This window comes from Somniosus microcephalus, chromosome 24 (genome assembly GCF_052327205.1).
Source record: "Somniosus microcephalus isolate GS21.2 chromosome 24, FLI_Smic_1.0, whole genome shotgun sequence".
Taxonomy (NCBI): domain Eukaryota; kingdom Metazoa; phylum Chordata; class Chondrichthyes; order Squaliformes; family Somniosidae; genus Somniosus; species Somniosus microcephalus.
Genome location: NC_141010.1, coordinates 6,667,313 through 6,687,658, shown reverse-complemented (window position 1 = coordinate 6,687,658; position 20,346 = coordinate 6,667,313). Strand labels below are relative to the sequence as shown.

Sequence of the window (20,346 nt, the reverse complement as noted above, 5' to 3'; positions counted from 1 at the left end):
GCAATAATTAATGATTCGGTGCATTGATTACTGTCTCGATGCATGAGTGATAATGCAGGAAGTGAAATAGTCTAGTCCGGCGCTGCATTCGTGCAGTTTTTACATATAGCCCCTCTTGAAACACAAAATATTAGCATGCAGGTACAGCAAGTAATCAAAAAGGCAAATGGAATGTTGGCCTTTGTTTCAAGGGGGTTGGAGTATAAAAGCAGGGAAGTTCTGCTACAACTGTACAGGGTATTGGTGAGACCACACCTTGAGTATTGCGTACAGTTTTGGTCTCCTTATTTAAGGAAGGATATACTTGCATTGGAGGCAGTTCAGAGACGATTCACTAGGTTAATTCCAGAGATGAGGGGTTTGACATGAGGAAAGGTTGAGCAGGCTGGACCTATACTCATTGGAATTTCGAAGAATGAGAGGTGATCTTATCGAAACATATAAGATACTGAGGGGGCTCGACAAGGTAGATGCAGAGAGGATGTTTCCCCTCGTGGGGAAATCTAGAACTGGGGGCACAGTCTCAGAATAAAGGGTCACCCTTTTAGAACTGAGATGAGGAGGAACTTCTTCTCTCAGAGGGTCGTAAATCTGTGGAATTCTCTGCCCCAGAGAGCTGTGGAGGCTGGGACATTAAATACATTTAAAGTGGAGATAGACAAATTTTTGCAAGATAAGGGAGTGAAGGGTAAGGGGAGCGGGCTGGGGAGTGGCTTTGAGCCCAAGATCAGCCATGATCTTATTGAATGGCGGAGCAGGCTCGAGGGGCCAAATGGCCCATTCCTGCTCCGATTTCTTACGTTCTTAACAGCCATAGATATTTTCTGCTCAAAATGAGGGAAACAAATCAATAAATATTTAATTAATGACTACCGGGGAACCATTGCCCTTCACGGATGAACTGCAATACGATTAGTCTTTCGGTCGGCTCAGAATGCTGTAGTTTTTCAGTCTATTTCTCTAACAATATTTTTCTAGTATTTTACTTACATTGCATATGCATACAGATAGAATTTTACATACAATTTACATTAATTTATATTTCATATATAGCTATCTGTGATATATCTGGGATGTTACACTATGAAAACAATCTTGAGCCTGATTGAGAAGCGAACAAGATGTGACACATAGGGAACCAAAGCGAATTCTTTAGATCCATTTTAATCATCTATAATTAAAATGTATACATATGTATTTGTGCATTTTGCGAACTTTTTTAATGATTGCTAATGTTTTTGTTGGTTTGAATGTTATTGTTCCACTTTGTAAATTTGTAAAAAGAAGTACAAACATTGTATATCTGCCTAACTCTGAAAACCTCCCGAGAGAGAGAGATTGATTATACAAGAGAAACACACAAGGACCCATATTCTTTACATTTCAAACAACAGCTTACTCCAGTACAACTTGATTCATATAAAATCTTGCCAAAATATTGCCTTGGGATTCTGTAATCAGACTATGAAAACAGGGAAAGAATTTATCAATAATAAGTTGAACGTAACCTTCTGTTAGAATGTGTTTTTATTCTAGATTATGCACAGTACATGCCGACGGTTGTAAACTTGGTCACACATGATAGAAAACAAAATATTATGCATGTCACTTACTAAGGCGAGTAAGGCCGAAGAGTGAAAGGTTTGTTGCAAGATTCCAGACAGTGTCTGAGAAACGCACCGAATTGTATATTTAAATTGGTAGAACACAAAGCAAAAGCCAAGAGAAATATCAGGATATTGAGGAAAATTACAAATCTGTGAAATAAATTGCCATCGCAATAGGAAACTAAATTAACACAGACCGGATATTACGTCATAACTTGAGTGTCGTCAACCGGATGTTATTGGTAACAGAAATCAATATTTGTTCACAGCCCGGAGCATCCTGTTGTAGACAATGTCACTGGACCACAACAAAGAGATTCAAATATATAAGCACTGTGTAAGAGACACATCTGAGAGCAATTATAACAATAATAAAATCTTACCAAGAGATTGTTAGATCTCTGTAGATTAAAATAACATTGATAACCGGACAATGTGTACGGTAGTAAATTCATTGCTAGCTTTAGGAGCGATAGGGAAACAATCTTAGCTATTCCACCTTATATAACAGGTGGTGTGGAGAATAAGAATGTATAGGATATAAGAGTTATAGGATAAATAAAAAGATATTTTAGTTCCAGAAATGTCAAGTATATACGTTATACGCAGAGAATTTGAAAAGAAGGAGGAAATAGGGAACATATTATTACACGCGCATTGACACACTTTAACACGCCTATTCACACGCATCTATTTCTCACTCATGTATTGGTGCACTAATTTTCACCGATGCAGGTAAGCTCATATACTCACATACACGAATATACACTCACATATACAAATATGTAACAAATCCCTATGTACAAATAGTCTGTAAATGAGAGAGATTTATCCAAGTTATTTAAGTAGACTCTAAGTTACAAAGAACTTTATTCTGCTTTAGTACTCTCCAGATGTGAAGACTTTTGAAAAGAAGTACATACTCAACAAATGTTATATATTCGCATTCCCCGGGCTACATGAGGAACAAAGGATAATTCAAAGATTTATATTTGAAAATAAAGAATTAATTTCAATGAAAAGAAATTCTTCCAATGTAATCAATCGACTAAATCTAATTTTGCAAAGTTCAAAAGACTACTAAAATTTTGACAGAACATAATAATTTTGGAATATTTTATATGAACGTCATACGGATATTCATGATCAACTTATTGGGGAAATATTTCCATAACACTAGAAGCTAGTGCTACGGGTGGTAGATTTCATACAATCCTAGGAATTACAGCCAGTAATGTTCTACCCATTGACTGGCACCCTTCACTATAATTTCACCCCCATGCCCTTTCCTGGTATCTTTTTATCTTTCCCTTTCAAATACTTATCCGATTACTTTTAAAAAGATGCTCTTCCTGAATAGTTCTACTAGTGATGTTATGCTCCAATTGCACCATTTATTTATCACTTGGTGGATTCCGTTCTAATATGCCATCAAAGTTAATTTTGGAAGCATCTAAGACGTGTATTGGGTACATTTTGTTACAGGTATTACCTACAAATAGATATAGAATTTTAACGTCTCTGGTTCTCTCCTGTTCCCATTGCACTGAATGTACTTAATCGCGTCCTATTGACTCCAGACACATATAAACCCCTATCCAGAAAAAACAGCTTGTATTTATAATCTTAAACCAAGCATAAAATAATCCCTCAATTATGAATTGCTCAGCACATTAATGATCACAAGCAACACATGTCGGCCATGTCTGTTTCACTAACAACGTCTTGTAAAAAAAAATATGATAAGACAAAGTGGTTCAATTTAGATTTAGCTGCAGCAAGACAGAATCAATGAGCCGGAGACCAAATGTATCACACATTAATTTATAAGCAGTCTGTGGGCATCCAAATCGATTGATGATACAGCTCCGTATTTATCAGGATTAAGGGAAATGATGGGCAAGATCTCCTTTGGTTAGCAATAGATGTTGACCCATGTCTTAAATCTGAATGTGGCGTGAGGAAAATAAACAGCAGTGTTTGCGATAGTGCCCCTCCCCCACGAGGCACTTGCCTAGAATATCTAAGCGACAAGCTTACAGCTGTTTGAAATGTGTTGGTATATGCGATTAGAACTGAAACATGTAACCAGTGTCATTTGTAGACTAAAGCTAGAAGATATGATTTCTTTCAGTATTCCACTTTGAATTGATAAGACATTTCTGTCGTTTCCGAGTTAATCAAGCATACTTTCTATACAGTCGGCAATTTGGAATTGGGGACGGTGCGCGCAATCTGCGGCCCCCGCCGCCCCCCCCCCCCCCCCCCCCCACCCCCTCCAATCCCCCGCCGGTTCAGGGTAATAACTGAAACTTAAGGTAATTAGATTAATCAGCCGATAGGACGAGTCCGTTTTTGTAGAAATATCGGTAAAGATTCAAGATGAAGCAATTTGCAACTTAAATATATATTTGTCAATAAAACAACCATGCCTTCTTACACAGACTCACTTGCACGGTATCTGCACAGGAGCACCCGTTCACTGACTGTGTCTGTGGGACTGTGTGTATTTCAGTGCGCCTTGTTTTCAATCGTAATATGTGTGGATCAGTGAATCTATTCGGGAAGTAAAAGATAAAAGATATATAAATTGATAGTTTGCAGAAACACCAGAGACTGTCAAATAGTAAATAATAAGAACAGCTATAAAAAGGGAACTACATTGGAAGAAAGAAAGAAAGAAAGAATGAATGAAAGAAAGAAAAGTTTAAGAAAAGAAACGACCTCGTGGCCAGTTGAATGTAATTGGAGGAATGAGTTGCAATGGGGCGAATATATTTTTCTCACAGACTTTACGCTCAAGTCCTTATTTCCGAGTGACATTGTTAGTTTTTCGTTTCTTATTCTCTAAAATAGCTATCAATCTTACCACGGTTCATGGTGCTATTACTTGACTTCCAACAGGTGACTGTGAAATCTGATGTCTTAATAAGCAGCGCACATATACTAAAACGCAGTATCATTTTATAATTTGATGTTAATGTTGGAATATAATCTATCCGTGCTCAACAATTGTGATCACTATTCTATGCACATTTCAGTTTCCGTGAATATGGTCCTTTATGTACATCCATGTACCAATGGTGCGCCTCTGTTATGTAAGTGCACATTTATGTGGTATATTTCTCTGTGTGTAAGTAATAGAATCATGTTCAGTATGGTTTTCACTTTGACATTAATTTTATATCTAAATTGCTTTCCATGCCGGGTTATACTTTATAATAATGACCATAAAGCTATGATTATTTATACTTTTAATATAGCCCAGCTCGCAGCTGTTCGCCAAAGTCCAAAAATAAAGTAATAAAGTTCTTGCAACAAAAAGCTAAAAATCAGCAATGAAGAAGTTAGAAATACCAGATATAATAAATACAATTTCAACTATTCTATATATCAGCTGAACAAATACATTGAGCAAATAAATAGCAATTTTCAGGATCAGCTATAAAGTTTCCGATTAATAAATGTTGTATTAATTTCAGCCTTTATAACTTATAATTAATAATTCACCGTGATAGTACAGCACACCAATGTTCAGTCAGAAATATATATTCGCCCCATTGCAGCTCATTCCTCCAAATACATTCAGCTGGCCACGGAGTCGTTTCTATCTTTCTTTCTATCTTTCTTTCTATCTTTCTATCTTTCTTTCTATCTTTCTTTCTTTCTTCCAATTTTATGAGTACAGATTCAAAATGCAGCTTCTCAAAATGACGTACAGTAGGCGTTCCGTATCAACAAATATAACAAATTAAATTTAATCCAACCCATTCAAGGAGGATTGAGTAGATCCATTCTGATCTGTTTCACCGAGCTCGACTTGCGGAAAATAGGTGATACTGTTTCATGAGCAGAGTATCTGTCCTATTATTTCCCAATGCCCAAAGCTGCCATTTTAATTACATTTTGTTAACTTATTTCAGAATAATAACGTGTTGTTCGTACTTTCAATTTTGTATCATGATTTCTGAATTAAGTTGTGGAATTATTTACTGCTTCTGTGTTAGAATCCAGAAATACATCGCAATTATTGTACCACGTTTCAAATTGTTCAATTGTTTCACTTAGTTTTTTTAATTGTTTTTAAAAGTGATACCAACCTTGGCTAATTTATTTACATACTGAGGGTTTCATTTCAGAACTAGAGTGAGAGTAGACGGTATATAATGGGCGCAGTGTGAAGACCGGATAGAAGTGAATTCGGCAAGTATAATTAATTCTAAGAAGCAATTGTGTCATTTTAGCATAAAAAAGATCATGTGCAGGTGACATTCAACTTAAAGAACAATATTTATCTAGGTCATTTATAATAAAGAATGAAAATTATTTTTATAAAGCAAAACTTAACTGCAGGATATAAAATCAAAAGCATTTGGATAAAAACGAGGATCCCCATTTTTCGCACAGCTTGTTAACTTTCACATCATATGACATATTTAACGTAGACAACTATGTTATAACATTGACTTGACACATATTAACAGGTCAGGGCATGTCCACAGAATATGCTAAGATATGTACGTTTAATTGTCAAAAATATTTCATGAAAGAAAGACTTGCATTTATATAGCGCCTTTCACGACCACCGGACGTCTCAAAGTGCTTTACAGTCAATGAAGTACTTTTGAAGTGTAGTCACTGTTGTAATGTGGGAAACGCGGCAGCCAATTCGCGCACAGCAAACTCCCACAAACAGCAATGCGATAATGACCAGATCATCTGTTTTAGTGATGTTTATTGAAGGATGAATAATGGCCAGGACACCACGGATAACTGAAATAAGACAACAGTTCACAACATAATATATGAGAGGCTGCGTTACTTTATCGCAAATATAGATTTACCTTAACGTAAACGTTATATATCGATAGCATTCTAATATATTGAAACATATAACTGCACATACACACCGACATATTCTGATCTGGAGGTTCCTCTGTGAGAAACATTAGCTTATCATGATTGGTTTGAAATTATTGTATTTTGTATCTTGCTATGTCTTATTTATTTCCCTTACGTGTGTTAGTGTGTGCCCATCTGTTTCTTTGTCTGTCTCCAGATTTCCATCGCTCCATCATTGGTGGCCGTGCCTTCAGCTGCCTAGGCCTTAAGGTCTGGAATTCACTCCCTAAACTTCTCCGCCTCTCTACCTCTCCCTCCCGCTTTAAGACACTCCTTAAAACTTACCTCTTTGACCAAGCTTTTGGACACCTGTCCTAATATCGCCTTATGCATTTCGGTGTCAAATTGTGTCTGATAACGCTCCTGCGAAGCACCGTGGGACGTTTTACTACGTTAAAGACGCTTTCTAAATGCAAGTTGTTGTTATTGTTGTTATCTATCTATCTATCCATCTACCCATCAATCTATTTTTATCCTGAGAGACAGAGAAGAAGAGAACAAGCCTCTAGTTGTATTGTAGATCATAGATGGTGAATTGGGTTTCTGACCAATCTTAGCATCACATGGCAAGTTCCACACCCCAGTGACCTCTGCTTTTCCCTCCATGTGGCCTTGAAGTAAAACGTTCCAATTTTGAATGTTACAAAGAGGAACTGTCGTCCCTAAATCAGACATTGAAAACTCGAGTACAATTCGAGAATATTTAGAACGCTTCTCTGTGTTCTTTCGAAGAGAGACCTGCGTTATCTGAAGCTGATATTAATGTTTAGATTGTTCTATTCTATAATTGTTAGTACGTTCCAGGAGTTCTGTTTCAAGACAGCTATGGTTAATGGTTTCACAGAAACAGCAAGAAAAGCCCGATGAAATCATAGGATCATGGATTCATACAGCATAGAAGGAGGCCATTCGACCCATCGTGCCAGAGCCGGCTCTTTGAAAGAGCTCTCCAATTAGTCCCACTCCCCTGCTCTTTCCCCAGAGCCCTGTAACTTTCTCCCTTTCAAGTGTTTAACCAATTCCCTTTTGAAAGTTACTGTTGAAATTACTTCCACCATCTTTTCAGGCAATGCGTTCCAGATTATAACAATAATAAAGTCCTCATCTCATCTCAGGTTCTTGTGCCAATTATTTTAAATCTGTATCCTTTGGTTACCAACCCTCTACATGTGGAAACAGTTTCTCCTTATTTACTTTATGAAAACAAACAATGATTTTGGTTCTTCCTGGTTAAGGGGAGGAGGTGGGGCGGGTCCAGTGGGTAAGTTTACTCAGTGAATCCACCAGAAAAACTCTGCAGATTAGTACACGTCCCATCGCAAGAAAATGATGCGTTATGAAACCTCATCTCTCTCCAAGTCTAGAAAAAAGCGATACCTGTGGTTGGATTGTCTTGCGTTCTTTTTTTTATTAATTGGTTTGTGGGCATCACTGCAAGACCAACATTTATTGCCCATCCCTAGTTGCCCTTAAGAAGGTGGTGGTGAGCTGCCTTCTTGAACCGCTGCAGTCCGTGTGGTGAAGGTGCTCCCATAGTGCTGTTAGGGAGGAGTTCCAGGATTTTGACCCAGCAACGATGAAGGAACGGCTGATATACTTCTAAGGCAGGATGGCGTGTGACTTGGAGGGGAACTTGGAGGTGGTGGTGTTCCCATGCGCCTACTGCCCTTGTCCTTCTAGGTGGAAGAGGTCGCGGATTTGGAAGGTGCTGCCAAAGAAGCCTTGGTGAGTTGCAGCAGTACATCTTGTAGATGGTACACACTGCAGCCACTGTACGCTGGTGGTGGAGGGACTTAATGTTTAAGGTGGTGGATGGGGTGCCAATCAAGCGGGCTGCTTTGTCTTGGATGGTGTCGAGCTTCTTGAGTGTTGTTGGAGCTGCACTCATCCAGGCAAGTGGAGAGTATTCCATCACACTCCTGACTTATGCCTTGTAGACGGTGGAAAGGCTTTGGGGGTCAGGAGGTGAGACACTCGCCGCAGAATACCCAGCCTCTGACCTGCTCTTGTTGCCACAGTATTTATGTGACTGGTCCAATTAAGTTTCTGGCCAATGGTGACCCCCAGGATATTGATGGTGGGGGATTCGGTGATGGTAATGCCATTGAATGTCAAGGGGTGGTGGTTAGACGCTCGCTTGTTGGAGATAGACATTGCCTGGCACTTGTGTGGTGCAAATGTTACCTGCCACTTATCAGCCCAAGCCTGAATGTCGTCCAGGTCTTGCTGCTGCTGGCATGGACTGCTGCATTATCTGAGGAGTTGTGAATGGCACTGAACACTGCAGTCATCAGCGAACATCCCCACTTCTGACCTTATGTTGGAGGGAAGTTCATTGATGAAGCAGCGGAAGATGGTTGGGCCTAGGACTGTGCCCTGAGAAACTCCTGCAGCGATGTCCTGGGGCTGTGATGATTGACCTTCAACCACCACAACTATCTTCCTTTGTGCTAGGTATGACTCCAGCCTATGGAGAGTTTTCTCCCCGATTTCCATTGACTTCAGTTTTACTAGGGCTCCTTAATGCCACACTCAGTCAAATGCTGCCTTGATGTCAAGGGCAGTCACTCTCACCTCACCTCTGGAATTCAGCTTTTTTGTCCATGTTTGGACCAAGGCTGTAATGAGGTCTGGAGCCGAGTGGTCCTGGTGGAACCCAAACTGGACATCAGTGAGTAAGTTATTGCTGAGTAAGTGCCACTTGATAGCACTGTCGATGACACCTTCCATCACTCTGCTGATGATTGAGAGTAGACTGATGGGGCGGTAATTGGCTGGATTTGATTTATCCTGCTATTTGTGGACAGGACATACCAGGGCAGTTTTCCATATTGTCGGATAGATGCAAGTGTTATAGCTGTACTGGAACAGCTTGGCTAGAGGCGCAGCTAGTTCTGGAGCACAAGCCTTCAGCAGGACAGACGGGATGTTGTGGGGACTATAGCCTATGATGTGTCCAGTGCGTTCAGCCGTTTCTTGATATCACGTGGAGTGAATCAAATTGGCTGAAGACTGGCTTCTGTGATGGTGGGGACCTCAGGAAGAATAATTGCTCTGGTCGCTAGGTGCAGTATAATGGTAAATAATTCACGTGGATTTTCTCTGATCTGCATTGTCAGCGAAATGTTAATTCCGTTCAAAAACATGTCACTACACACAGAAAAAGAAGGCGTTTACAATTTAGCTGCAAATAGGAATTATGGGAAATATGAAGAAACAGTTGAAGAATAAGAGCGAAATATTCTAGGAATAATGCCTCCTTTAAGACAATGACCTTGTAATTCTGGTGGAGGATAACAGGCTGGCCTACAGCTGAAATCCTTCTCTCCGTTGGACGATGACCAACATTTCAAACAGAGCAACACCTCCGTTACATGGGGAATGAAGAGCGCTTTCTCTGCAGCATTGACCTATCATCCCACATCGTAATTTCAAGGCCAAGTTACGATTGTAACTTTTCTCAAATAAATTTTCAATTAATTGAAGCCTTTAATTAAAGTGATGGGTTGTCCAGCACGGTCACGTGTTTCTTCATGCTGGGCCTTCCTGTAAAACCATATTTCAATACATTTTTAAAGCAATCTGTTCTTTATGAGAGTCTATTATAGAATCATAGAATGGTTACAGCACAGGAGGCCATTCAGCCCGTCGAGCTCACGCCGGCTCTCTGCAAGAGCACTTCAGCTAGTCCCATTCCCCCGCCCTTTCCCCGGAGCCCTGCAATTTGTTTCCTTCAGGTACTTATCTAATTCCCTTATGAAAGCCACGATTGAGTCTGCCTTCACCACCCTTTCAGGCAGTGCATTCCAGATCCTAACCACTCGCTGCGTAAAAACGTTTTTCCTCATGTCGCCTTTGGTTCTTTTGCCAATCACCTTCAATCTGTGTCCTCTGGTTCTCGAACCTTCCGCCAATTACTTTGCATCTTGCAGCAAGTAACGATCCCTTCAATTCGAACACGTTAAATAGTTATTTTTAACTTCGTTCATCTAGTCGTTTGTTGCAATAAAAAGTCTAATTTTGCAAAACTTTAATAAACAACAGAACGTGCTGGAAATACACAGCGAGGACACAGCATCTGGTAGAGAAATGTTAACCTCTGTAACCTAATCACCCCGCTGTGAATTTCCAACATTTGCTCTCTTTTATTTCAGATTCCCAGTCTTTGCGGTTTTCTTTTAATTTGGATTTTGAGAAACTCTGCTGTTTGCAACTTTAAAAAGAACCCGTCAACATGCACAGGTATTTCAATATCAGGAGCGTTTTGCAGGAATTAGACGACAGGAGGCGTTCATTTGGAAATGGCGATTGCTAAAATATATCAACCGCTTATAAATAATTCATGCTTCCATTTAACATGACTTTCTTTATGGGTTTCCAAGTATTTAAAAGAAATTTTAATATTTCGAGATGATCCTAATAAACCAGGATGCATTAATTACACGTGTGCAGCATGTGGCATTGGGTTTGATGTTATTAAACATTTAATGCGCCATCCACGGAAAAGCTCATTAATTCATAACTTTGGGATTCTTCCCTCCACTGGCAAGGGTGTATTTGCATGAAATGGCTTAAGATCAGTAAGGACTGAATATTATAGCTATAATGATTTATTACTTCAACTACATAAACTGGCTGGATTCCATTATTGCCATTAATGGAAGTCATAAATACTAGCTGTGGTTTAATCGTCGTCGACCAAATTGAAAAAGTGTGATATTTTATGTTTGTCTAATAAGTCAGACTCTACCATTTAGCGAAATGTTGCGCACAATTTTCTGGCATAAATGTGAAAGTCTTGCGATGTTTTGGCTGCTGGTAATGGCTCAGAGCTGGGAGTTTAATCTTGTTCATTCGCATTCTACCACACATAACTTATGGGGGCCATTACAAGGCTGGAGCCAAATACGGGTGACGGTAGCACGGTGTTATGTTACTGGACTAGTGCAGAGGCCTGGACCTAATGATCCCGCGAGACACGAGAAAGAAAGACTTGCATTTATATAGTGCCTTTCACGACCGCTGGAGGTCTCAAAGCGCTTACAGGCAATGAAGTACTTTTGCAGTGTAGTCACTGTTGTAATGTGGGAAACGCGGCAGCCACAAACAGCAATGTGATAATGACCAGATAATTCGTTTTTGTTATGTTGATTGAGGGATAAATATTGAACAGGACACCAGAGATAACTCCCCTGCTCTTCTTCGAAATAGTGCCATGGGATCTTTTAGATCCACCTGACAGAGCCGACGGGCTTCTGTTTAGCGTCTCTTCCAAAAGACAGGACACCTGACAGTGCAGCGCTCCACTAGAGTGTCAGCATAGATTTATACGCTGAAGTGGGACTTGAACCCACAACCTTCTAATTCAGAAGCAAGAGGTGTTACCAACTGAGCCACAGCTAACACTGTTCGCTCAAATCCCACCACGGCTGTGGGATGTTTAAATTCAGTTCTGGAATTTAAAAAAAGCTAGTATCAATCATGGTGACCATGAAACGACCGATTGTCTTAATAAACCTATCTGGTTCACCAATATCCTTTAGGGAAGGTAATCTGCCGTCCTTACCCTGTCTGGGCCTATATGTGACTGCAGACCCCAGCAATGTGGTTGACTCTTAGCTGCCCTCTGAAATGCCAATTAGGGCAATAAATGCTGACCTTGCCAGTAATGCCCACATCCTGCGAATAAATAAAAAAATGAGGAAATATTTTGCGGGAACTTTATAAATAAATAATTAAAGCTTATTCCTATAAGTAATTTATAACTTAACTTTTATGTTGTGCCTTTAGGGTTGTTGTAGGACTGGTGTAATTCACTTTTTCTCTATAACAACAATTAGTAGAGATAAAAGAAAGTGGTCCTCATGTCTTTGATTCGTTTTTCGGGTAAAGTTTGAACAGGAAAAACAATAATTATTAATAAAGATGTCACTTTATTTTGGAATTGATTTTAGAATTATTTTACTTCCTCTTAACTTCACGCCAAAATCTATCATGACACAGCTAGATCATGTTTTTGGTAGTTCAGCTCTAGCACTTCATCAGTAATAAATGATTAAAGGTGAGGTGCCTTCTGGTGGGCTGTATTAATTTGCTAAACGTTTCAAAGGAAATATCAGCATATTGCTGATGCCTCTGCCAGGTCACCTGCTAGAGGCAGGCTGGGAACGGACAGTTTTGGTTAGAGCGCCCCCTGTTGGAATTTCCTGCTGAGAATGGAGAATCATGAGCTCAATTCCATCTATAATAAATAGAGCGGAATTTCATGATGGATTCGCAGGGAAGGTTCCACATAACCACATTCCACATTCTCTCAATCTGCCACTAAGTAGCAGGTGTAAGACACAACAACACAGTGACCAGAGATGGCTGAGGGAAACTCACAATTATGCAGACATGTCTACTTTAATGTTTATGGTTATGTGGCAATTATTTTAATGTGTCTTTCAGAATTGGGGGTGGGGTTAGCCACAAGTAGCTAATATCTGGAGTTTAGAGGTTTTTCACTCAAAAGCATGGAGTTCCATAAGACACATGCAATGCAGAAAATCAACATCTCAAGGTTAGATTGGCGCCACTTTGGCATCAATGGAAAGTAGATTTGCACCGACGTGGATCTATAACTTAGGACTCAGATCCAGGAATTCACTAAACCAAAAGGGCGAGACCCCCTTAAGGTACCGTCCTAACTTTCTTTTCACTGGTTTGAGTATAACTGCAACCGAGTGCAAAACGGTGTATAGAAAGAAAGAACTGAAATCGATGCAGTGCCTATGCGTAGCGACTTCCGGACCTCCCAAACTGCTTCACGACCAATGAACTATGAAGAGGAGTCACTGTTGCTTTGTATACAAACAGCAAATGCGATAAACGACCAGTTTGATCAAGATGTTGAGAGGGCTCCTTGTTCGTCTTCAAATAGTACCATAGGATCTTTTAGCTCCACTTGAGCTCGCAGATCGGGCCTCAGTCTCCTCTACAAGACAACATTCCCTTTGTACTGCAATGTAATATCCACCTAGATTATGCGTTCACGTCCTTGAACCCACAATCTTTCTCAGAGGCGAGAGAACTACCACTGAGCCAACGTGTCAATAAGTATTCAGGTAGTCCACTCATAGCATCATAGAACCTTACATCACAGAAGGAGGCCATTCCGAACAGGTGCTTGAGGCCACTCTTTGAAACAGCTATCAAATTAATCCTACCCCACCTCCTTTTCCCATAGCCCAGCAAGCTTCACCTCTGGGCCAGAAGACTGTAGATTCAGGTTCCACGTCAGAGACTTGAGCACAAAATCTCGGCTGATAATCTTGTGCAGTACTGAGGGAGCGCTGCACTGTCAGAGGGGCAGTACTGAGGAGCGCTGCACTGTTGGAGGGGCAGTACTGAGGGAGCGCTGCACTGTCGGAGGGGCAGTACTGAGGGAGTGCTGCACTGTCGGAGGGGCAGTACTGAGGGAGCGTTGCACTGTCGGAGGGGCAGTAATGAGGGAGTGCTGCACTGTCGGAGGGGCAGTACTGAGGGAGCGCTGCACTGTCGGAGGGGTAGTACTGAGGGAGTGCTGCACTGTCGGAGGGGCAGTACTGAGGGAGTGCTGCACTGTCGGAGGGGCAGTACTGAGGGAGTGCTGCACTGTCGGAGGGGCAGTACTGAGGGAGTGCTGCACTGTCAGAGGGGCAGTACTGAGGGAGTGCTGCACTGTCAGAGGGGCAGCACTGAGGACGTGCTGCACTGTCCGAGGTGTTGTATTTTGGATGTGGGTGCTTGCTGTGCGCAAATTTACTGCTGCGTTTCCTACATTACAACAACGTCTACACTTCAAAAGTATTTCATTGGCTGTGAAGCACTTTGGGATGTCCTGAAAAGCGCTGAATGAATGGAAGTTCTTTCTTTTCTTTTCCTTTCCTTTTCTAGTATTTATCCAATTCCCTTTTGAAAGTTTTTATTGAATCTGCTTCCACCGCCCTTTCAGGCAATGTACTCCAGATCATCATAACTCGCTGTGTAAAAAGTATTCTCCTCATCTCCCCTCTGGTTCTTTTGCCAATTATCTTAAATCTGTATTCTCTGATTACCAACCCACCACCAATTGAAACAATTTCGTATTATTCACTCTGTCATAAATCTTCATAATGTTGAACACCTCTATTAAATCTCTCATTAACCTTCTCTGCTCTAGTGTCTTCACATAACTGAAGTCCCTCATCCCTGGTATAACTCTGGTAAATCTCCTCTGCCCCTCTCCAAGTCCCAGTCCAGCAACGCCTCAAATGAAAAATGTTCATCCTTATGTTCAAATCCCTCCATGGCCTCGCCCCTCCCTATCTCTGTAACGTCCTCCAGCCCTACAACCTTCTAAACACTCTGCGTCCCTTCAATTCTGGCCTCTCGTATATCTCCAGTCTCCTTGGCCCACCATTGATGGCCGTACCTTCCTCTTAATTGGGGTTTTAAAAAACGATAAAATGTGACGGTGGTTTACAAGACGATGGAGCAGGCTCAATGGGCCGAATGGCCTCGTCCCGTGTGTAGAGCTTCCGTCTAGTGAGCAGAGTGTAAGTCGCAGCTCAAAGTATAGCTCGGGCCTTGCCACGTGTTACTTTTACATTGAATTACATAGAACACACAGACACGTGTGATTAGGCCCAACTAGTCTGTATTGATGTTCATCTTCCACGTGACGTATACTCCTAATCTCATGTGCCCACCTGTTCTTGCATCCCATTGTGCACTGCCCACCCCTCTCTGCGTTCAACCATCTGCCTAACCTATGTTGACATGGTATTTGAATCAATTAGTAAAATCAGTAACCCCTGTAGAGCATTCCACAGGCACAGAACCCTCTGTGTAAAACATTTTCCCCAGCGTTCTGTCCTAAATCGCTTACATTTAATCTTATATATCTATGTCCCCTCGTTTTAGACCCATCAGCCACTAGAAACCATCTTTTTCTGTATACCCTGTGCAATCCCGTCTTAATTTTAAAGACTAATGATCCAGAGACATGAGTTCAAATCCCACCACGGCAGCTGGGAAATTTAAATTTAAATAATTGACTATATCTGGAATAAAAAGCTAGTATCTATAATGGTGACCATGAAACTACTGAATTGTCGTAAAAACCCATCTGGTTCACTAATGTCCTTTAGGGAAGGAAATCTGCCGTCCTTACCTGGTCTGGCCTATATGTGACTCCAGACCCAAAGCAGTGTGGTTGGCTCTTAACTGCCCTCTGAAATGGCCCAGCGAGCCACTCAATTGTATTCAAGAAGGCAGCTCACCACCACCTTCTCGAGGGCAATTAGGGATGGGCAATAAATGCTGGCCTTGTGGATGACGTCCACATCCCATGAATGAATAAAATAAAATCTATCAAATTTCCTCTTATCTCCTCTAACGAATCCAGCCCCAATTGCTCAAGTCTTTCTTGGTATTCATTTCCCCTCATACCAGGCAGCGCCCCAGTGAATCTGTGCTGTACCCTCTCTATTGCCCAAACATCCTTCCTACCATTATCAGACGAGGGAGTAAAATATAACGAAAACAAAAACAAAATACTGCGGATGCAGGAAATCTTAAATAAAAACAGCAGATGCTGGAAGCGCTGAACAGATCAGGCAGCATCTGTGCAATTCTGATGAAAGGTCACCGACCTGAAACGTTAACTCTGTTTCTCTTTCCATAGAAGCTGCCTGACCTGCTGAGTGTTTCCAGCATTTTCTGCTTTTCTTTCAGTAAAATATAACTGTTCATTAAATATACAATTTACTCCACTGCATTATAAAAAGAAAAGTAATTGCCAAGCGAAAGGATTTCATTTGGCTAGTACATGTGCTAAGGTTGCAAAATTACAAACTACCATGCCAAGTACTGAAATGGCAAGAAAAGGGAATTGTGCAAGGCCAAGCATAACTTGGCGAAGTTTTATCGAAAGGGCCTCTTTGCATCTGATACAGATCAATGAATGGCGGGTCCAGCTCGAGGGGCTGAATGTCCTTCTCCTGTCCCTATCTTCCTATATTGCTGAGGAAGAGGCACAGCAGCTAGCCTCACACAAGGTGGGATGGAAGAGGCGGTTGCTGGCCCCTAATGCGTTTGGACACCTGAGAAATTCAACTTTACAGATTAAGAGCGAGCATGTTTTGTTCCAGCCCTTCCATTACGTTCTTCTACAATAACTTTCTGTTTACCGCCTCTTACCAATCAGTCCGAGTCTTTTTCAAAAACGACATCGCAATGATTTAAAATAACCTTTGCCCTATTCGTTAATTGGGTTGCTGAAAACATGAACACACAAACGTATCCCTTGATGTAAAATATGTTTCTGCAAGCATATGCCAACAAGTAAAGAATGTAATAATATCCCTTACTACAGATTGGATTCCTGATAAATAGTAAAGGCCTTAAGATATTTTTCTTTCCCTTTTCACTTTGTGGCTCTGTGCTGTGATCTCCGGGCCAGACTTCTTCCGTGATAGTTTTTATGGCAGCACTGTAGTACATTATAACAAACGGTCCATTGTATAATGGGCTCTCAGGTTAACTGTACATGCAGCAAAATATTTTTCAAACAACTTTTTCTTTGGAGAAAGTTACATGGGGAAACTTAAAAAATTATTTTATTATTGCAAATGAAGATTTCATTATGGCAAGATTTCACGATAACAGGGCTCGTTATAACAGATTGTTATAACAAACTTTATTATTATAATTATAATTCAGTTTCACTGAAACGCAATTGATTGTAACAGAAAGCAAATAAAATGCACATACTGGAAATCTGGATCTGGATTTTGACATTTGAAATTCCTCTGTTCTCCCGCAGATGCTGTCTGGCTTGCTGAGCGTTTCCAGCATTTTCTGTTTTTGTTTTAGATTATAACATGGTTTTTCTTTAAAGGAATTTCACTCTAACAGGACTCGTGGAAGTAAACATTCATTATAAGACTGTTCATTATAACAGCATTTCACTGTAACACTGTTGATTATAAAAGATGTTCACTATAACAGAGGTGAATATAATTTTTATTTCATAATGACAAGGTTTGTTATAGCAAAAAATTGCTGTAAATGTTTCATTAAACAGATCTTCACTATATCAGAGTTTCACTAAAACTGTGTTTCAATATAATAGTGATCATTGCCATATTTCACAATATGTTGATTATAACATGGTTTCATTAGGACAGGGGTCCACAGGTTCAATATTACGAGGTTTCATTATAACAGTGATAATTACAATAAGGTTTCATTATCACACATTTGATTATAACCGGGTTCACTAAGATACGACTCATTAAACAGTGTCTAACTTTTACAGAGCTTGGCTCCAACGTGGATTACTTCTAACATAGGTCATTATAACTAGTATCACAATAACAGGAGTTTAATTTGATAGGTTTCGTCAGAACAGTGTTTTACTGTAACAGGGCTTACTGTGATATGTTTGTTATCATTGAGTAGTTAGAGAAATACTTATGATCTTCATTTGACGCTCTTTCCGGGAGTGCATTTGTACAACTGTTTGTCACACGTGTTGTGTGCTTTTAGAATCTCTCCTGCAATCCAAATGCTCAGTGGGTTGCCTTGGAGGCCTTCCCAATTAAATAAATATTTGTAAGGAATTTCTCACTACTTTAACGGAATTATAGGGAGTAATTTAGTACAGATTAAAGTGTTGCATAATTAGATTTGAACAGATTAAATCGATCCAGTCTCCACCCCCACCCCCAAACAGCAATTGGCGGTTCTATAACGTTTTAATGCAGTAAATACCTGAAGGCACCGGACAACGAAGAAACTGACCTCCAGGGGTCACAGAAGAGGTGTCAAAAAACATGGTTGAAAAACGTCTTAAGGAGGCTTTTGAGGACGAGAAGATTAGAAAAGTGGAGGAATTGAGGTAGGGAGTTTCAGTGTGGGGCTAACACCTGTCATAATGATGGAATAGAAGGACAAGGAACCAAAAGAGGCCAGAGTGAGAGGATCGGAGGAAACAAACTCGGGTCTAGGGCTGGACAAAGACCAGATAGGGCTGGGTGAGGTATTGGGGAGATTTGAAAGAAGGAGGCAACTGACACGATGAGAAATTAACCTGTGAGAATATAATTTTGGTAATCATCAAAGGTAGCTTTTGAAAGGAAAATTGTTTTTCTTTGGCGCCTTAATTAGCCGACTTCCCTTTCCCTACAAGAAGTTAATGATCCCGCCACTGAGGAGTCCAAATAAGGTCTCCTCTGGATACATCTACATGCACAAAAACCCTGAATAACCAGCCTCCAAGGCTGGTACTCAGCTAGCGATTCACATACAACTGATACAAAGTCGATGTAATTGGAGAAGGGGTATTATTTTAAGGGTAGCCACCTGTAAACTCTAAACATTATCAGAAAAACATAATTTTCGTAGGTTTTATTAATAACAGATGAAGTTTATGCACGGCTCAATGGTTGCAAACATATTTCCCAAACCACGCCGTTTAAATTGTAGACAATTGGTTCTGTTTAGGAAAAGTATATTTCAGGTTAATATTTCAACACCAGGGCTATTATTTTGAGGCTTCGAGCCTTAATTTACAGACGCGATTATGAATAAATGTAGCTGAAAATATGTGCAGTTGCGTTAAGGAAAGACGGAAAGAAAGAATGTGCATTTATATAGCGCCTTCCACAACTTCAGGAGGTCCAAAAACGCTTGACACCCAATGAAATATATTTTTGAAGTGCCGTCTATTAAAATTACTATTGTAATGTAGGGAGACGTTTTATCGCAGTTGTATTAAACTGCTCGATTTTAAATTACACTTATATTATAAGATCTGAATTTTAGGGTCGGAAATGTATATCAATTTTTCAACTGAGCAACAGTGTAGGTTTCATACCGATACCCCCTGTCTCGCACTCTGCAGGTGGCGACACCCGCGCGCCCTCTGCCGTTCAATGAACTTCATAACATGGGACCAGCGATTACTTTATGACATTATTGATCAGAGTGAGATGAAGATTCAGAGTATTTCCACAGCGCCATTATAATTGTTAATTTTAATGTCATGGGGCACCCTGCTCTTCTCTCCTCTTCTCCCTTCGTCCAATCCCCAAAATTGATAACATCATAATTGATCATTGTTTATCGGTTCTGTTCTGAAAATTCGTAAAACAAATTCGCAGGTACTGCTGGTTTGCTTATATTGATTGAGCACTATGTGCTTTATCTGCGGAAGCAAAGATCACGTAGACATGAACAATAATCAGATCAATGCAAATAAAACATACCTCAATCGTCATCGTTTTAATGTTAGTGCATTTATGAAAATAGGCTCAGCAGCTCCATAATGAATATATTTCAACAATCCACTGTTTAAAAACAATCAGGCGATTAACTCTATAGAAAGCAGGACAATTATTCACAACATTTCTGCACTGATAATACAAGTACACTTATTGCAAATTTATCATATTGACATATACCATACGTTTTATATACGGGTAATGAACTTACACTTGTACCCAAACAGCAACCTGTTTCGAACTTGCAGTTTCATGGAGAATAGGTCGATATTCGGATTCAAATTTAAGGAGTTTTAAAGACTCGTGCTGTGATATAAGCACGGCTAACGTTCGAGAATTTTAACTAAAATAAAATATTTCTAACCTGTCAAGGCTGAATCTCACACTGGAGGTTCCTCTGCCTGGGAAGTGTGATGCTGGAATTCCGTACCTTGAGACTAACAGAAATCTGTGAGAATGTTCTGTATTTTGCAGTTGCTGTTTCACAACTAGACTACCAGGGCATGCAGGCCAATCTCCTCATCCAATATTTCATCTTCCGGAAATCT

General features: G+C 40.3%; 1 long non-coding RNA gene across 3 annotated transcripts in view; it reads left to right on the top strand.

The window, feature by feature from the left end:
• The window catches only part of LOC147101008 (uncharacterized), a 51,557-nt gene that overhangs the window by 18,033 nt on the left and 13,178 nt on the right, over nt 1-20,346 (top strand). For all 3 annotated transcript variants that reach the window (XR_015073435.1, XR_015073436.1, XR_015073434.1), the window contains exon 2: nt 10,664-10,751. This is a non-coding gene — a long non-coding RNA (uncharacterized LOC147101008). The remainder of the gene's footprint in view (nt 1-10,663; nt 10,752-20,346) is intronic.